This window comes from Triticum dicoccoides, chromosome 1A (assembly GCF_002162155.2).
Source record: "Triticum dicoccoides isolate Atlit2015 ecotype Zavitan chromosome 1A, WEW_v2.0, whole genome shotgun sequence".
Taxonomy (NCBI): domain Eukaryota; kingdom Viridiplantae; phylum Streptophyta; class Magnoliopsida; order Poales; family Poaceae; genus Triticum; species Triticum dicoccoides.
Genome location: NC_041380.1, coordinates 145,511,556 through 145,518,543, shown reverse-complemented (window position 1 = coordinate 145,518,543; position 6,988 = coordinate 145,511,556). Strand labels below are relative to the sequence as shown.

General features: G+C 45.5%; 1 long non-coding RNA gene across 1 annotated transcript; it reads left to right on the top strand.

The window, feature by feature from the left end:
* Window positions 1-1,176: 1,176 nt before the first annotated feature.
* On the top strand, window positions 1,177-6,982 carry LOC119367888. The gene is made up of 3 exons (XR_005176466.1): window positions 1,177-1,669; window positions 1,775-1,823; window positions 1,927-6,982. It is a non-coding gene; the product is annotated as an uncharacterized LOC119367888 (long non-coding RNA).
* Window positions 6,983-6,988: the final 6 nt, after the last annotated feature.

Here is a 6,988-nt window from a genome sequence, read left to right as displayed (position 1 = left end):
CCCCCTTCCTCGTTTTTTTTTGTTTTTTTGGCTCTTGCAATACCCCCATTTGCTTCTCCTATATCAATATAAGGCAAAAGCTTTTTTGTCCGTTTCAAAAAAAAGTATCAGTACAGTTACTAAGAGCAACTCCAAGGGAGAGATCCATTTTATCCGTTTGGGTCACCCGGACACAAAACTTGACCCAACGGGACGACCCACACGGACGATGGTGTCTGCCTGCTGTCCTCCCCGGCCCAAACTTGGCCCAAATATAGGAAAAATTGGGTACGAAGCGGACAAAAGCGGACGCTCTCGTCGACCGCTGTCGTCCGCTTGTGTCCGCTCCTGGTCCTACCTAGCAGTGCCCCGCCCACGCACCGACCGAGCCGGCTCCCCGCTAAAGCCGCCCGTGCAGCCCACGCCTCCATCCCGTTTCATCTCATCCGCATCCACACATTTCCAGACAAGAAAAAAGATATCCCCTTCCATCTCAATCCTACTCCTCGGCCTCCTCTCGCCACCGGGCCAAGCGTAGCAACCGATCGGTCGCTGCTCCGTCCATCCATGTCGTCGCTCGCCGTCCGCTGCAGGCTGGAGTGGGAGCTCGGCTGGCTCCGGGGCCTCTTCACGGCCGCGGAGCTGGCGGCCGCCGACCTGCTCCTGCAGCTTAGCGGGGACTACGAGGCGGCCGTCGCGGCGTCGAAGGCCACGATCTCCCCATCGCCGCGCTCGGCGAGCTCGTGCTGCGAGGTCCCCATCAAGGAAGAGAAGGAGCGGGTCGTCGAGGAGACGGCGCCCTTGCCGCCGGGGTCGCTGGACAGGCGGGCGAGGAGGAGCTCGGCAAGCTCGTGCCTCGAGGACCTCGCTGTGGTCGGTGAGGAGGAGTTGGAGCCCCCGCGGATCGCCAGGGAGACGACGCCGGCACGGAGGAGGCGGGGCGCCGGTGTAGCTGTTGTCCGCTCTGTTCGCTTTTAGATTCTTGCGTTGGATGCCTGCAGTGTTCGCCTCATGTCCGACATGATACCCAAACGGACAAAAAACGGACAAAATCCGTATTCGTTTGGGTCGCTTCGTTGGAGTTGCTTTAAGCTCCCAGGAATTGGAGCGTTGTGGTTAATCGTGGCTGGGTCCCCATCTGTCAGTCAGTAATTCACTCGGTTGACTGCTCCGTGACCCCCAAAGCCCGTATCCACCCTCCCGTCATCCCATCTCTCTTCTCCTTCTCCTTCTCCTTCCGAGCGCCACGACGCTAGGTTTTGCTGCCGCCGCCAGCCTAGCCCGGCCGGCACCACCACCTCCTTCTCTCGCGTTCGGGCGTCCCTGCCTTGCCTGGACCGCCTCTCGACTCGATCTCTCCCCTCTCTCCTCTTTCCCTCGACGGTGTGGGCGAGCAGGGAGACCGTGTGCCGACGGTTGAAGAGGAAGGTCGGCCTCATCCATACATCTCCAAGCCCAGATGCCCCACTTCCTCCTCCCCTTCCCCCGCCCCCACCCCCACCTCCACCTCCCCCTCCTCTTGCACATCACCTGGGCGGCTGGGCCATGGGATCCCTGCACGCACAAACCTAGCTCCAAGCAGCTGCTGCACGGTGGGGAATGGCAGAGGCTGAACGCGTGCAGCCCATGACGCTGGTGCAGGTTGAGCCTCCCCTTCCACAGGGATTCCTCTCCCTCCATGGATTACCAGGTAGGGTTCTTTCCACCTTTTTTTTCTCCTTTCCAAATCTCTCTACTTGCTCCATAGTTTTTCCTTTTCCCCACCTATGAGTTTGATTTCTTAGTTTTGATTCAGACTTTCAGGAATTACTGGAGCAACCAATGGACATGAAACACCCAAGAAGGTGACACTAGGTGGATCATGAACTTACATTTTATTTTGTACTCTGTTTGTATTCCATTTAGTTCTGACCTTTCCTTTTTCTTTTCTGAATATATGATGCTTAGGGGAAGGGCATTTTATGATATTATATGAGGAAAAAGTGCTATAACAGTGCAGGTTAGATTCTCCTTTTAATTTTGTTGATTTACAGTAGATTGGGAACGCATAAGTACAAACTGAATAACTTTACTTCTTTTGCTTTTACATAGAAGAATTAGTGCTAGCAAATTCAAAATAAATTTGCAATGGTCTAGATGAAGGTGCAGGATAACATATAATTGATCGGGTGAGTGTCAGATATAGTGTCCTACATTTGTGTTTTTTGAAACCATGTCCTCTTCCTTATCTTGCCGGCGCCTGTGGGTAAATCTGAGAAAAGTTTGATACCTGAACCATAACTCAACCAAACTCACGTGAGCTAGCTTGACACTTGAACCTAAACTAAACCCACGATAGCTCTCTTGACACCCAACCAAAACCAAACTTGCTGGGAATTTTAACCAAACCAAACTGAACCAAGGCTTCAACCATGGGTTGAAACTGTTTACATAAATAGGTTCAGAACCGTTTGATTAAATGGGTTAAGCACTATATTAACAATCAACCAAAACACAACAAGCACACTGAACCAACTTACTGCTTCACTCAACTGGAGTTTGACAATGACATCTCAAACTGAATATACATTACAAAGGACTCATATTCAGAATTGAGCATCAAGTCAACCTCTGACGAAATGAAATTAACAAAGAAACAACACAAGTAACCAGAGCATCAGGAATCCACATCATCTAAACAAAGATGGGCTATCAAATAGACAATCTAAACAAGCTTGGCCATGGCCACGGCGGCCGCTAGTACTCAGCGCAGAAGTTCACATCCTTCATGACAAAGATCATCACGCTGGCCGCGACACAAGCACCCGAGAACATGAGAATGGCCATGACCTGCAAAATAACATGGACATCATTTCACTTCGAAAACACTTGCTTATCACTGGAAGCCTAGAATATATATCAACGAAAAATAGTGCCGGCAACTCCTATTACAGGTTTTGGTGGATTTATTACGTGCTAGATGAAATGAACACACATTCCTACAAGAACAGAGGAAGAAATAGGGCAACAAGACCCGGCTGTGTTCCAGCCAACAAATTCAATGAACTTATGACATGCCTATGGACTAGCTGATTCATCACTCCTTTATTCATCACTCACTTGTCAAGAGTGTCATATCAAACCAAAGTCCAATAGTTCTACATACTAGTCTTGGCAATGTTTACTCGCTTAGCGACAGTGGTTTTGCTTGTCCAATCACTATAACGGAAAAAGGAGCAAGGCAAAGGCAAATCGATGATCAGGATCACATTTTTACCTTTTCTTGGTTTCAAGTTTTTAGCCGTGTGCTTACTGTCCATCTCCTGCAAATGAAACAAAGGATTAATTTAAAGGCATATGAACACTTATATGCTGCAAGTTTTATATATCACATTTTACACAAGTAGTAGAACCAAAATGTAATTGGTTAGCTCACCCTCCTTTGGTTTGAACAACCAATCTTTAGCACAAACAAGCACTTCTAGCATATCAGGGTTCAAAGAGCTTCTCTTGTCGCCTAGTATCCTCTTACCACAACTGAAGGCTGATTCAGATGCCACTGTGCTCAAAGGAATTGCAAGAAAGTCACGGGCCATAGATGCCAATATAGGAAACTTTTCGGCATGCCTCTTCCACCAACCCAAGACATCAAAGTCATCACCGGCCTTCTCGGATGCTTCTTCCAAGTACGCATCAAGCTCGGATTTGTGTACACGTGACCTCCGACGAGACTTGTGCTGGGCAAACTCTTCTTCCAACTTCCTTTTCCCTGCAATAGGTGATCCAATAGTGGTATTGCCTTGACTAGAAGGTGTCGAGTGTGCAGTGCTTATCGTTGCAAGTAGCTCATATTCCTTGACATACTTTCTCACCCATTCTAAAGCAATCTCCACTTGTTTTGTAATCTGCTCCTCGTTGGTGGACAACTTGCAATAGAAGAAATCCAAGTAATCTTCTTTCCTCCTTGGATCAAGGATTGTAGTAATGACAAGTGCATGGTTAAACTCAATGCCCTTGCTTTTTCTACGACGGTTAGGATCTGCATTCTCCTTCTCCTCGGGATCCCAATATTTATCGAGCTTCGTTTGCATCACTGCCGCCAACTCCTTCAACACATCAGAGGTCTGCCAACCCGGATCTTTCAATGCATGGCGAATAGAAAGCACAACCGGCAGAAACTTATGTGAAGTTGGCTTCCTGTGAGCTGAAACAATCAAGGTAAGTTCTTCAAAAGCTTTTAGAAACTCGCAAATAGCTTTTGCCTTCTCCCATTCTTCCTCACTTGGAGACTCTATCATCTTTCTATTGGCATAACAAGTGAGGACAGATTTGTACGTCAATGCTTCTACAAGCATTTTCCAGGTTGAGTTCCATCTGGTTGGTGTATCAACAGAGATGCCTTTCTTTGCACATAGACCCATCCCACTTGTAATTGTATTGAAATCTTGAAGTCTTGAAGGAGAAGAGTCAATATACTTCAGCAGTTCACGTATCATGTCAATAGCTTCATGGATTATTTTCATTCCATCCTGAACCAAGATATTAAGAATGTGCGCACAACACCTGACATGCAAATGTTGACCTTCAAGGAGCAGCTCATGTTTGTGATATTTTATTAACTCCTCACATGCATTAGTATTATTGCTGGCATTATCTAGTGTCAAAGTGAATAATTTGCCCCTTATGCCCCATTCTGTTAAGCAACGAACTATTTCTTCTTCTATCGCATAGCCTGTGTGGGGATACTTCACTTCTGCGAAACTTATGGTCTTCTTGTAGTTGAATTCTGCATTGATATAATGGGCGGTGATGCACATGTAGCCCAAGTCCTGTGATGATGTCCACATGTCAGATGTTAAGCAAATGCGAGAATCCAAATTTTCTAGCTCTACTTCAATATCTTTCTTCATTCCCTTATACATCTTCACTGCATCATCATGAATTGTGTGACGACCCTTGATTTGAAACGCTGGCTGCATTGAGTCAATCCATGGCTGAAGGTGGGGATCTTCAAACTTAAGAAAGGGGATCTCAGCATGGACGCAATACTTGACCATGAGTTCACGACAAACTTTTTCATCAAACACAACAGACCTTCGGATGGTTTTCTTTTCGGTCAACAAAAACCTCTTCCTGCAAGCCTCCTGAATTGATCGGCAAGCCTCTGCAATATGGGTCCTCAAACTGCTAGTCCCAAACTTGGTGTGAAGTTGCGCTCCACAGTATTTGCACACAGCCTTGAAATCACCATCTACGAGAACCAGATCTACTTCATAATGCTCCCATACCTTGGACCTTCTAGCATGTGGTACTTGACTCGTATTCTCATCCATGGAATCAACACTCTCCGAACCCTCTGATGTAGACATGCCTCAAATTACTAGTGAGTAATTACTATAGTGACTGATCGATCGGTCGAGTGGTCTGGGTTGGTGTGTTTTTCCCGTCCTTGGTGCGTGGCCTGTGAATGCAGATGCAAGGTGCAAGCAGGTTAATACTAGTACTAGTAGCAGTAAAAGTTGATGCATGTAAAATAAAATAAACGACAAAATCACTGGGAATAAATGTTTTGGATTTCAAATCTCAAAATAGATCAACCAACATCAAGGTTCGATAATCTACATGGCAAAAAATTGACTTAAAATTTTCAGTCCCAAACTCTGAACATGCAAAATATTTTTTCTTAGTTGATAAGGTCCACTAACTAAGTACTTCCTTCTTATCTCAACAATCAAAATTTAGAAAACCCTGCATAACGGTCCAGAGCATAAAAAGAAGTCATAGGAGTGCTAAGAACATTTTATTTTATTTTAGTTCCTCTGCCGACAGGATAAGAAGATGTTGGGTTTAGTACAACGTACATATGCCGACATTAAAGTGCTATAGAGCATAGTCTACATAAAGAAGTTCACGCCTCATATCTCAACAATCATCCCAATCTTATTATGGCAAAATAACCATTATGAAGCTACAATGTGAGTATAAAATAGTAAGAATCAGTGGTAAACAGTCCGCTGTCCAGCCCAGTATGTGATTTAAATGACGAACATGTGCAGACCAAATGAATTACACAACAAATCATCATACAATTTGCTGCTGCCATGATCAATATGAGCCAAAGTTTGCACTGCTTATTTTGTGAAGGAATAACAGTTTTCAATCACATCAATGGAGTGACTGATAAAGTGGTTCTATTTTTAAATGATCTTAGTACCTTGTTCGGTAAATCATTAAAAAGCGCTTATAAATCACTGCAGAAAGGAAATAAAACATTGGCCAACTGAGAAGCTATTAGGAAAAAATGGGTGAAGGATATTGCTATTGACTTATCTTAGTACTCCTTAGTACATAAAGAAAAACTTGAATACAGAATACCACTCCCTATAGTTTGTACAACAATGAGAAAAGTTACGCATCAGAGATTCAGAACAGACTTCATGCTAGAAATTGACCATGACAACTTATGAGAAGGCAGTATACTAGCAGAGGTGCTGAATGCGCAAAATCGTCGAAAGATGTAAAGAGGTTTCGAGGATGAGTACCATCCAGGTATTATGGAATAGCAAGTTTGCTCTTTAACTAGACATAATTTTCCACGTGATATTGTTTCCAGTAGTTTGCAAACTGTTGGATGGAACTCTGCAATTCTGTAGCTATGAACAGCTAGCTGTAAGCGTGAATTCAACTAATGCCCAAGCTCCACAGATGCAACTACCGATGGCAACATTCATAACCGGCGCTTGGCATGAGCGCCGCCGGAGCACCGCTCCACATCCACGACAAAGCCAAACAACAAAGCGTCACTCGCCTCTCACAAATTGAAACTGAACCGAAAATGTATAGTCGTACAGAGAACAAATTGAAGTGGTTCTTTGTTGAGGAGCTGTGGAATCGACCTGGTTGTTGCTGTTGTTGTTGCAGAGAAGGAGGGGACCAGCAGGGGCACCTTGCCGGCGTTGCCGCTGGAGCACCTTGCCGGCTTGCCGCCGGAGGAGCAGGACCTGGTCAACAGGAGGAGCCGGTCAGAGAG